Genomic DNA, 14,239 nt, shown 5'->3' with positions numbered 1-14,239 from the left:
TAAAAGGCAACATACTGAATGGGAGAAATTATATATCATATATCAAATATGGGGTTATTAACCAAAATACATAAACAAATTAATAGCAAAAAAAAAAAAATCCCAGTTGAAAAATCGTCAGAGGATCTGAACAGACATTTTCCAAGGAAGGAATACAGATGTCCTACAGATACATGAAAAGATGTTCAACATTAATCATAAATGAAATGCAAATTAAAACCACAATGACATATCACCTCACAACTGTTAGAATGATTGTTATCAAACAGACAGTAATAACAAGTGTGATGACAATGTGGAACAGTGAATTTTGTGCACTATTGGTGGGAATGTAAATTGGTGCAGCCATTATAGGAAACGTCTGGCCTTTACTCAAAAAGTTAAAAATAAAACTACCATATAATTCATGAATTCCACTACTGGACCTTTAGCCAAAGAATATGAAAACACTAACTTGAAAAAGATATACATACACTCATGTTCATAACAGCATTATTTACAAAAGCCAAGACAGGGAAACAACATAAATTTCCATCAGTGGATGAATGGATAAAAAAATGTGTGTGTGTGTGTATGTGTGTGTGTGTGTGTGTGTGTGTGTGTGTGTACAGAGGGTGCCAAAAATGTACACATATTTTAAGAAAGCAAAAATTATTAAAATTGTAATAATATATACTGATAACAAAAAATGAATACCTAACAGAACATAACAATTGTATTGTCCCCTTTCTACTTTTTGTTCCGATAACATGCAATATAGAAATGAAATTACATTTGTTTTTTAATGTTTATGTACTGTTATTAATATTGTGTTGTGTATGAAAATAAAGGACAAAAATCATATGATTATATCAATTGATGCAGAAAAAGCATTTGACAAGATACAACGTCCATTTATGATTCAAACACTTAAAAAAATAGGTATACAAGGAAAACACCTTAACATAATAAAGGCCATCTATGACAAGCCCTCAGCTAATCTCATAATTAATGGTGAAAAACTGAAGTCCTTTGCTCTACATTCAGGAACACGACAGGGCTGTCCCCTATCATCTCTGCTTTTCAACATAGTGTTGGAAGTCCTTGCCAGAGCCATCAGGCAAGAGAAAGAAATAACGCATCCAAATTGGGAATGAAGAAGTTAAAATATCACTCTTTGCAGATGACATGGTGCTATATATAGAAAACCCTAAAGACTCCACCAAAAAGCTGTTAGAAACAATCAAAGAATACAGGAAAGTTGCTGGCTACAAAATCAACGTACAAAAGTCCATTGCATTCAATATACTAACAATGAAATCTCAGAAAAAGAAATACAAAAAACAATTCCCTTTGCAATTGCAGCAAAATGAATAAAATACCTAAGGAATAAACTTAACCAAGGATGTGAAGGATTTATATGCTGAAAACTATAAGACATTTTTGAAATAAATTGAAGAAGACACAAAGAAATGGAAAGACATTCCGTGCTCATGGGTTTCAAGAATCAACATAGTTAAAATGGCCATATTACCCAAAGCAATATACAGATTTAATGCAATCTCCATCAAAATCCCAATGGCATTTTTTAAAGAAATAGAACAAAAAATCTATTTGTTTGGAACCACAAAAGACCCTGAATAGCCAAAACAATCTTAAGAAAAAAGAACAATGCTGGAAGTACCACACTGCCTGACTTTAGCTTGTACTACAGGGCTACAATAATCAAAACAGCATGGTATTGGCAGAAAAACAGACACGTAGACCAATGGAATAGAATTGAGAACCCAGAAATAAAACCACATAAATACGGAATGATAATTTTTGACAAAGAAGCTAAAAACATACAATGGAGGAAAGACAGCTTTTTCAATAAATGGTGCTGGGAGAATTGGATAGCCACGTGCAAAAGAATGAAACTGGAGTGTTATCTGTCACCATGTACCAAAATTAATTCAAAATGGATCAAAGACTTAAGCATAAGACCTGACACAATAAACTGCACAGAAGAAAACATAGGTACTAAACTTATGGACCTTGGGTTCAAAGAGCATTTTATGAATTTGACTCCAAAGACAATGGAAGTAAAAGCTAAAATAAACGAATGGGACTATATGAAACTTAAACATTTCTGCACAGCAAAAGAAACCATCGACAAAATAAAGAGGCAACGAACTGAATGGGAGAAGATTTTTGCAAACGTTCCTCTGATAAGGGTCTAATATCCAAAATATACAAGGAACTCATGAAACTCAACAACAACAACAACAAAAAAAGAACCCAATTGAAAAATGGGCAGAGGACCTGAAGAGACATTTCTCCAAAGAGGACTTACAAATGGCAAATAGACATATGAAAAAATGCTCAACATCACTAATCATCAGAGAAATGCAAATAAAAACCACAATGAGATATCACCTCACCCCAGTCAGAATGGGTATCATCAACAAGACAAATAGCAACAAGTGTTGGAGAAGCTGTGGAGAAAAAGGAACCCTCATACTCTGTTGGTGGGAACGCAGACTGGTGCGGCCGCTATGGAAGGCAGTGTGGAGGTTCCTCAAAAAAATTACAAATAGAATTACCATATGACCTAGTAATCTCTCTCCTGGGTATGTATCCAAAGAATTTGAAATCATTTATACATAAAGACACGTGTGCTCCAATGTTCATTGCAGCTTTGTTTACGGTACATGGAAACAACCAAAATGTCCATGGATAGATGTATGGATAAAGAAGTTGTGGTATATATACACAATGGAATACTATTTGGCGTTAAGGAAAGATGATATAGGAACATTTGTGACAACATGGATGGATCTTGAGAATATAATGCTAAGCAAAATAAATCAGACAGAAAAAGCAGAGAACCCTATGATTTCACTGATATGCGGTCTATAAACCAAAAACAACAAAAGAACAAGACAAACAAATGAGAAACAAAAACTCATAGACAGACAATAGTTTAGTGGTTACCAGAGGGTAAGGGGGTTGGGGGGTGGGAGATGAGGGTAAAGGGGGATCAAATATATGGTGATGGAAGGAGAACTGACTCTGGGTGGTGAACACACAATGGGATTTATAGATGATGTAATACAGAATTGTACACCTGAAATTATGTAATTTCATTAACATTGTCACCCCAATAAATTAAAAAAATGTGTATGTTACTTTTTTGTGCATCTATACATAAACTGCTATATGTGTTATATCTCCTCTTTTTCTTATGAATATAAAGAGATACAAAACATAGCGCGTCTTTTTGCCTTGAAAGATACTTCACGTAAAGAAAAAGAAATATTTCTCAACTGCAGTGTTCTTATGTTTGCTAATTCTTTAAAATATTATTTATTAATTTGTGGAGTCGTCTCATTTTCACTAGATATATGCCAAGGAAATTTAAGAAAAGGCAGTTCATTGGATTCATTATGGCTTAATGTTATGAGACTTTTTTTCATGTTATGAAAAGTAAGTAATATATATTTTTTTAATTTTGTATTTATTTGGGTGACAATTGTCAGCGAAATTACATAGATTTCAGGTGTACAATTCTGTAATATATCATCTATAAATCTCATTGTGTGTTCACCATCCAGAGTCAGTTCTCCTTCCATCACCATATATTTGATCCCCCTTACCCTCATCTCCCTCCCCCCACCCATAAGTAATATATTTTTAAGATGGATAAGCCAAAAATATTTCAAACACTGGAGTTGCTGTTCACTTCTGAAAAGTTATGGTTAATCAGAAATCTAGTAATGCTATATATTTATTACAAAAGATAAAAATGAACTTTATTTTTTAAGATGTTGCAAGGTACATCAACAAATGACACGTGCTCTAAGAATATTCCTCTTAGAAATTTGAGACTTCTTCCCAACTTAATCCTAACTGATAGCTCATAAGCTATCTTTATGTGGTGCTTTGATAACATTACTCAACTCCTTAGAATTACAGTCCTCAGTATAATTTTTCTTCCCTCTTGAACACCTATTTTGCTAAATATGCTTGATAATATAAATCTTAAATTACAGGTAGCTTTGCTGCTTCCACTCTAGTTAAACTATATGAGCTACTATGCTTGCCAAATTATTTATTCTAGCTCCTTATATTTGAAAGCAATTTCAATTTAAATGACAAGTATATGTAAAGCAACATTGTTCATGTATTTTATTACAATATTTTATTTAATCCTGTAATTTATGTATTATAGCTATTTCATAGCAGAAGTAAGTTTCACCTGAAGCTGCACAGCTAGTTGTAGCTCAGACAGACCCAGTTGGACTGTAAATGCAATTTTCTTTTTATCACATTATTATTTTTAAAAAACATTTTAAAATTAAATTTATTGGAGTAACTTGATTAATAACATTGTGTAAGTTTCAGGTGTACAACTTTCTTACATATTATCTGTATATTCCATTGTGTGCTCACCATCCAAAGTTTAGTCTCCTTCTGTCACCATATATTTGACCTCTTTTGTCCTCATTATCCTCCCATCACCCCCCTTCCCATCTGGTAACCACCATACTGTTGTCTCTGTAAGTTTGTTTTATTTGTTCATTTGTTGCTTTTTTGTTTTATATCCCACATATGAGTGATATCATAAGGTTCTTGTCCTTTTCCACCTGACTTATTTCACTTGGCATGATACTCTCAAGATCCATCCACGCTGTCACAAATGGCGATTGTTCATCTTTTTATGGCTGAGTTGTATTCCATGACATATTTATACACACACACACACACACACACACACACACACACACAAAGGGTGCCAAAATTATATATACACATTTTAAAAAAGGAAAACTGTATTATATACTGATAAGAAAAGAGGAATACAAGTCACATTTAACTTCTGCAATTACAAGAGATGCTCAAAGTGGTTACCATAAGCATCCAGACATTTTTTTATCAGATTCATTTGTACAAAACAATGTAATAGTTAAATATTTATACCCCTCACAAAGTGATAACACCCTTCCCTCAACCTACTACCCCTCTGACATCACATACAGCCATTACATTTCCACTGTCTCTATTCCTTATGCTGTACTCCACTTCTTGTGAATATATATAGTTTATATATTTATATAACTATAAATTATATGTAACTTATAGTTGACATTCATTATTATTCAGCTTCAGCTTCACGTGTACAGTGCAGTGATCAGGAATCTACAGCATCCCTGAGGTGGTCTCCCTAGTACGACACGTTTCCATCTGACACCCTACAAAATCTTTACATTATCGATGATATTTCCCAAATTGACTCATATCACTGTGGCAATCTCGTGGTTACCGATCCTGCTTTCTAATCTCTTCACCTTCCCCCTTATCCACCCCTCCCATCTAGCAACCCTCAGTTTTTCCTCTATGTCTCTGAGACTGTTTCTGATTAGTTCGTTCTGCAAACTACTGCTTGAGCAATTTTGACTAAAGTGTCCACTTGTATACAGTTTTTTGGCAACCCTGGTGTGTGTGTGTGTGTGTGTGTGTGTGTGTCCCATTTTCTTTATACAATCATCAGTGGAAGGACACTTAGGTTGTTCCAAGTATTGGCTATTATGAATATTGCTGCTGTAAACATGGGGGCACATATATTTATATGAATTACTGATTTCAAATTTTTGGAGTAGATACTCTAAACAGGGATTACTAGGTTATATGGTAGCTGTATTCTTGTTTTTTTTTTGAATTTTATTTTATTTTATTTTATTATTTTTTTTTTTTCACTGATAGAAAAGTGACATCCCTGGTTTATCAATAGGCTTTTTCTGGTTAAATATAACCTATAAGTTCTGGATAGTGTTTTTTTTTTTTTTTTTTTTTTTTACCTTTCCCCTTATGTAGCTGTATTCTTAATTTTCTGTGGAAATTCCATACTGTTTTCCAAAGAGGCTGCACCAATTTGCATTCCCACTAGCAATGCACTATGGTTCCTTTTTCTTCACAGCTTCTCCAACATATTATTCTTTTCGGTCCTCGAACTTTATTTTCCAAGACTAGAAAGATATATGGATCACTTCAAGTAATTTAATGTAAATTCCACTTTCTGATAGTTTCTTTAAAAAGGCTGGGGATGGCAATGAAGGATGGGCTAGGGAATGAGGACAAGCAAATAAAATTTCCTTTAATATGTTTCATGCAATATACCAAATGCTTACAATATGTTAAGGTTGCCAAATTCTCATTGCCACCTTTTGAGTTAGAGATAATTAATCTCATTTTAGAGTTGAATAAACTGAAGCTCAGAAAGGTTAATTGCTTTGCACATAGTAACAAAGCTAATAAAGAAGAACAAAAATGCAAACCTGAGTTTCTCTAATAAATCTCTCTGCTTTCTTACTCATACATCAATTTTTCCTCCTCATTAATGTGTTATATTAAAGAAGGGTTGATAATTGTGTATCATCTTTTTTCTTAAGATTTCTAGTTAAGATCCTCTATATAGGTCCCAGTCTTTGTCTTGATTTTCTGCAGTAATTATCATTGCCACATACCCCCCCACACACACAAATACATATTTTCTCCATTGTAGAACTTATATGCTTTAATCTTTTAAACATTTTAACACAGAGGGAGAATTTCAAATAGAGTATAGTGAATACTCATGCACCCATCACTGGACTCCAAATAACATCAGTATTTGTGGTCAACATGTGTGTTTAATCTGTGTCTCTACCTACTCCTCACACTCTTGAGTTCATTTCTGTGTTTTGTGTAAAATAAGGGTTATAGTTGGCTTTGTTTCCATATGGGTATATACAGTGTAGCCAGCACTGTTTGTTAAAATATCCTATATAAATATGGGTCTTTGGCTTTCTTCTGTTTGGCTTTTTTACTGTAACAATTTGCATATATTTGTATGTCTCATTCTAGAGAATGCAACATACACCTTTTATATAATGCAATGTACATTCAGAGTTGAAATTATGACTGTGAAATATAGGAAATTTTCAATATTATATGTTCCCCACACCTTCTATTATGTGATTTATATCATCTATATAATATCTACTTCTGTTGTGAACCCCAATATAGTGTTAATTTTAATTAATATATATTTTTTTTGTTTTAAACAGTCATATGCTTTTAAAAAATTAAGTATATATATATATTTTTTTTTTCTTGGTATTTTTTACCACCTTTATTGGAGGATAGTTAATAATGAACTGAATATATTTAAAGTGTACAATTTTATAGATTTTGATATATATATATAGTCATTTGATATATAGTCATTAAACTATTAAGACAATCAAGATAATAAACTTATCCAACACTTCTGTAAGTTTCTTTTTGCCTCATAATACATCTGCCCTCACTTTTGCTACCAAAACAGGCAATTATTGATCTGTTTTCTGACACTGTTGATAGTGTGCCTTGTTAAATTTTTGTATAAATGGATTAATCTATGGATTAATCTATGTATAAATCTATGTATAAATCTATGGATTATGTTATCTAGGATTATCTATGACTACATAGATCTAATTGGGGAGAATTGACATCTTAATATTGAGTCTTCAGATTTACAATCACAGTACATCTGTCCAATTATTTAAGTCTTTAAGTTCTGTCAATAGTGTTTTGAAATTTTCATTGTACAAGTTTGAAGATATTTGTCGGTTTAAGTTTATCTTATTCATATTTTGATGCTATTTAAGTGGAACGTTAGTTAATTTTATCTGATTATTATTAATTCACATTATTCAGAAATGTAATTGATTTTTGTATTTTGATCTGGTATTTGCAACCTTGATAAACTGATTTATTACAACATTATCTCTGTAGATGATTACAACATCTGAAAATAAAGGTGATTTGAATTCTTTTGTAACACAGATGCCTTTTTTTCTTGTTGTATTACACTGGCTAAGATCTCCAATACAATGTTCAATTCAAGTGGTAACAGCAGATTGTCTTGCATTACTTCTTACATTTTTGGGAAAACATTCAGTCTTTGACCATTAAGTATGAAGTTAGCTCTGGTTATGAATAGGTACACTTTATCAGGTTGATAATGTTTCCTACTACTGCTAATTTACTGAGAGTTTTTCTTTCTAGGAAATGGAGGTTGAATTTCATCAAGATTCTTCTCTGTTTATTGAAATAAATACATGTTGTTGCTCTTTTGTCCATTAATATGGTGAATTATATTGATGAAATTTCAATCGTTAAACCAACCTTTTTTCTGGGGATAAATATCACTTAGTCGTAACGTACTATTCTTTTTATATTGTATTGGATTTTGTTTGCCAAGGTTGTGTTAAGAATTGTTGCATCTGTGTCTATAGTGATACTGGTTCTATTTTTCTTTATTTGTAATATAGTTTTTCTGGGTTTAGTATCAGAGAAATGCTGGCCTCCTGGAATAGTATGAGACATATTCCTTATTCTTAAAAATTTTGCATGATTTTGTGTAGAATTGGTATTATTTCTGTATTAAATATTTGGTTAAATTTCCCCACTAAAAATGTCTAAATCTTGAGTTCTCTTATGAAAAAAGTTTTTAACTACAAGTTCAATTGACATAATAGTTATAGGGTTTTTCTTGGAAGAGCTTTATTATTTTATATATTTAAAAACTGTCTCTTTTGACTAAGTTGCCAAATTTGTTTGCATAAGTTGTTGATAATATTTCTGTATTATCTTTTTAATATGTGTAGAATTTGATATGATTGCTGTTTTTTTCATTCCTGATATTGGTAATTTGTATTTTCTTTATTTTTTTTGCTGATCTGTCTGGCTAGAGAATTACATTTTTTATTTTGTCTTCTTTTGCAATTAGCTTTTGATTTAATTGACTTTTTAAAAAATTTTCTATTTCTTTGAATTCTGCTCTGATCTTATTTTCTTTCTTCTGCAATCTTTGGCTTTCTATTGCTCTTCTTTTCTTAGTTTCTTAATGTGGAAACTTAAGTCTTTGATATGAGAACTTTTTCTTTTCTGATATAATAACTTTCCCCTACTTATTTCTTCAGTAGCATTCCACAAGTTTTGATACGTTGTGTTTACATTTTCGTTCAGTTGAAAATATTCTCTAATATACACTTAAATTTCTTATTTATCGTAGATTATTTATAAATGTCTTATTTAGATGTAAAATATTTATGGATTTTCCAGATATCTCTCATTTATTTCTTTAGTATTTACTTCAGATGTTGTAAGACAACTTAGTTTGTATGACTTGAATCATTTTTCTATTTATTGCAGCGTGTTTTCAGACCTTGAATATGGTTTGTCTTTGTAAATTATCCATGCAAACTTGTAAAGAAAGTGTGTTATGCTGCAATAGTGTACAGTTTTAATACAGGTCCCTTGGGTCAACTTGGTTGCTATCTTACCTTTCAGCACATTAGACATATTATTTTGTATTGAGGTTGTAATCTAACCTCATTTTAATTTTTTTCTAATGAGAATTCAGCCATTATTTTAATTCCTATTTCTGTGTCATTTATTTCTGTCCTCGTTTGGGTCTTTTTTTATATATATTGTGTTTTGCAGTTTGACAATATGTGATTTCTTGAGGTTCTTTTATTTGTAGTTATTATATCAGTAGCTTTTTCTCAAATTTCTGAATATTTTGGCATACACACACACGCACAGAGACTCCATGGGGCTCTCTATGGGGTTCCAATTACATATATTTTAGAGGGTTAAGATTTATCTCTATTATTCAGATTGCATATTTTCAGTTAATATATATTTAAGTCCATTAAAGTTTTCTTTTGCTGCCCTCTGTTTCTTATCAATTTCATGCAGTTAAATTTTCATTTCAGTTATTGTACTTAGCTTCACTGTGTTGATTTGGAACTTTTTTATAGTGATTTTTCTCTGTTGATATTCCTCATATGTTTATTCATTACGAGTATATTTTCCTATAAATCATTGAGCATATTTTAATAGCTTCTTTCAACTCCTAGAGTGCTAATTGTAGTGTCTTGGTAATTTCAGGAAGGTTTTCTATTGAGTGCACTGTTTTCTTCTGAATCAATGTCATTTTTTCTCAGTCACATGGAAAAATGTCATATATTAATGATTAGTTGCATTCTGGTGATTTCTGACTGAACATTATATATTATACATTGTAGATACTCTAGACTTTGTTAAATTCTCTTCAAAGGGTTGGTTTTATTCAAGCAGGCATTTTACTTGTCTAAACTCAAACTGTGTCTCCCCTGTGTGGGTAGCAAATGAAACATCCACTCAGATGTTTATAAGTTTTGAGCTGCTATGTTTTTTTTCAGGGCTCTGCATTCTCTTTCGTGAATGAAAAATTCAGTGTTTTATCAAGTTTTATGCAGTATATAAACATTTTTTCCCCATTTTCATCTCCAACTCACTCTTTTCCAGAGTTTTCTCCACTAATTTCCAAATGCTTTTAGAACACCAAACTCTGTCATTTGACATATTAAGCTAGTAAGGCCATGGTTTTCTACTGCAGGAACAGTACTAAATTGAAAAGTGCCTACAGGCAAGTCTGCCAGCTCACAAATCCCGCAAATCTTGCTTGTTCCCGTTTCTATTTAAGGACAGACTCCCCTCCAGGTCCTGCTGGCTTTGATTATTCTACAATACCTTCAAATAGATTATTTTCTTTCTTATATTTCTTATGCAAGAGGGTTATTATAAATAAACCACAAAAGCTTGAACTCAATTTTTTAAAAAGATGTATTTTCATTTAAAGTATCCCATATAATTTTGTGAAGTAACCAGAGTAAACATAAGAAGTAAGCAACTATTTTAATTTGTCACTAATCTCTCACAATTGTTTTACCTCCCAAATCTGTTGAGTACCTCTCATTTTGTAAGACCTAAGTCAGTTCTATTTATAATAAAACATTTCCAAAATCAGTTGAAAGAAAATGTACTTGTCTGTGAACCTTTCTCCCTGAAAAAACAATTACATGCTGTATACATGATTTTATAGATTCGTATAAATATATTTATATTTAGCTGGGAAATATTTTTTCACATTGAATGGAAACTTTTTGCCCCCCCGTCCACCTGAATGAGTGTCATTTACTCTAATACTTTTTTTCAGTTGACTTTCTCTAGGAATCTTTTCTAAAATTGTCCCAATTCAATCATAAGCTAAATATGTGCCCTAGCTTTTGTGGACTTTTAGGGTATTTATTCACTTCCTTTAGGAAGTTTATTACACTGTAATGTAATAGCTGGTTTAACTTGTCTGTCTTCTTAATAGACTGAATTCTTGTGGTCAGGCATTGAGTCACTTATTTCTGTTTACCCATCACTTAGCACATTCTCTATGAAAAGTAGGTGAGGTGCCTTAAAAATTATTTAATTAAATTGAACTTTCAGCTTGAAGAACAATATCATCTGTTTTTTAATTACTCCTTATATTTTGTAAGTCAGTGGAAAAAAATAAATATTTGAACAATTTCAGGATTGTTTTGTAAATATCTTTCTTTTGACTATTCTTCATCTCAAAATACTGAACCAAGCCCTATAATGTAATTTTTCACATTTTTATTCAAGTCTTTATTTGATTCTAGTGGAATTAGTATAAAATGATAAAACCTACCCACAGTTTTATTTTCAAATTTGGAAGTGAATAACATCCAATACAGCCCAATCTGTAGTCATATTTATTTCCTGGAAGATAAATGGGCATTCATAACTTTTTAGTTCTTAAAAAAATGTGTCCATAAATTTCACTTATTTTCTTACTAAAATAGGGATTCATTGAAATATTGTATTATATCTTTTGATTACAATGTTGCCTTTTGCTCTCTTAAAATTAATCAGGACTTTTTCCTTCCTTTGAAATGCAAAATAAATAATACATATAAGACATCAATAATTTAGAAAGTCATGAAGATATTTTTCAACCAACAATACATTCTAAATATACTGTTTAAACATTCATTCAGTATTCAAAATACTATATTGTTAATGTCATTCAGTATTTGTTGCTTTTAGTCCTTCTAAAATTTGTACATATCATCAGTTTCTTATAACTGATAAAATGTTTTAATTTAAAGAAAAAACACATAATTAGTATTGAGAATAACATTCTGTTATAGACTGATATTGTGTCACATATCGAAATTCACATGTTGAAATTCTAACCCCCAAAAGTGACGGTATCAGGAACTGTAGCCTTTTGGAGTTGATTAGGTCATGAGAGCAGAGACTTCATGAATAGTATATATTAGCAACTTTATAAAAAAGGCTCCAGAGGTAACCCTTGACATGGGAAGCGGCCCTCACTAGACACTAAATCTGCTGGCAACTTGATCTGGGACTTAGCCTCCAGAACTGTGAGACTCATGACACAATCAACTCCAAAAGGCTACAATTCCTGATACCGTCACTTTTGGGGGTTAGAATTTCAACATGTGAATTTCAATATCTGTTGGTTATAAGTCACCCAGTTCATGGTATTTTGTTAGAACAGCCTGAACAGACTAAGAAAATTTCTACCCTCAAAGAAATAACATTTGTTCACAGGAGAAAAAAAATAAATAATTAGAGAGCTAGGCACCATAAAATAAGGCCAAAACAGAATAGTTAATTTGTAGATGGCAGAGAGCTGATTCAACACATGTATATCATTAAAGACAGACTAAGATATATTTAATTCAACCTTGTTTTTTAACCTATACTCCTAATATATACACATATACACCCAAAACTGAATTTTTAATTACCCTTTATATTTCAGTGTTCAAACATTAAAAGAAGAAAGGAAGAATTCAGAAGTAAAAAGCATTTATTAGAGTCTTAAAGTTTTTATCTTATTGTGAACCATCTGAATTGGTACCATTTTGGAGGAGGCTGTACTACTGTCTACTGAGAACACTGCTGTTTTGTTGCCTGAAACACTGCTAGCAGGTGGTAAAGATGAGGAAAAGACAGAAAATGGAACATGTGCCACTTACACTAGCTTGTACTAAAAATTATTAAATGGCAATTCTACAATATGTTGTGTTAGAAATTGATAGCCAACTCTACAATGTCTTAAAAAAATTAAAGTACACTTTACCAAAACACTGTAAATATTGGTGTTTATATTCTCTACAACACTAAGCTAGTAATATTTAATAATAATTAATGTTATTACTGAGAGCCTTCCACTCTCAAAAGCTGTATAAGATGGCAAGGTAGACTAGTGGCACATGTTTCATTTTTGTTATATGAAACTCTATAAAATGACATATTCAGTTCCTGCCTGAGTTGAGTCAGGTCTTCGTATTTTGTTGTTGTTGTTGTTGTCATTTTTTAATATAGATAAAATTGCTTACCCTTTGGCATGCTGAGGGTTGTCCTTTGAATAATCCTTTAAATAATCATTTGCTGTCAAATGTCCTGGGATTTTTTTTTCTTTTTTTGTTTTTTTGCTCAGGAGTTCTGTCAACAAGGCCAACTGATTTTTATTTGAGTCAAGCCTTGTTTAAATTAGTACTTAATCAATCTGCTATTTCATAGAGGGTAGCCCTAATTGTCTTTAGAGGACATGACAGGAGGAAATGAAATATTAAATTTCAGTGCTCACTATTATCCTATAATGTCATTTCTTAGACCAACTTCTCCATATCCTTCATCATCTAGGATATTTTTTACTACTATAATCTTTAATCAGAATTGAATTATTAAATATAAAAATATGAAATGTGATATGCTTTGGAATTAATTGACAAAGGATAAAACAGTAAGTCAAAGACATATTCTCTCAGTAAAATTTTGTATACATAATATTATAAAGAGAATGGATGTTAAGAAAACCACGGTATTCATTTGCCAACTGCTACTGGAAAGATCTTTATTTTAGCTATCAGGTGCTAGGCACTCAACGGATAGTCATTAAGTGCCTATTGTGTGCCAGGCACTGTTATATGTATTCTCAGGATACAACAGCGAACAACGACATGCTGTCTTTAAAAAATTACAGTTTCAATTCTTGAACCCAATTCCTGTGCAAGAATGTTTGGTTAGTATATGGTGCTAGCATGAGGTGGGGTCTGAACTAAACTTTGCTACAATTAACGTAGTGCTCCTCCCTTCTCACTCTGAGCCACTCTGCTCAATCACTCTCCTCATCGTTGGAGCTCTCTATTTTCATTATCTATTCTTAACGTGGATTTTTTTGTTCAGATGATTTTGTCCCCACTGGGGTTGGAGTCTGACCCTAAATTTCAGCCTATCCTTTTCATCAAGGATTCAGAAAATCTACTTGGCCAAACCTGGGCCAAAACCTACGTGGGCCAAACCCAGAATTAAGATG

Source organism: Rhinolophus hipposideros (genome assembly GCF_964194185.1).
Source record: "Rhinolophus hipposideros genome assembly, chromosome: 1".
NCBI lineage: Eukaryota > Metazoa > Chordata > Mammalia > Chiroptera > Rhinolophidae > Rhinolophus > Rhinolophus hipposideros.
This window is presented reverse-complemented; position numbering follows the sequence as displayed.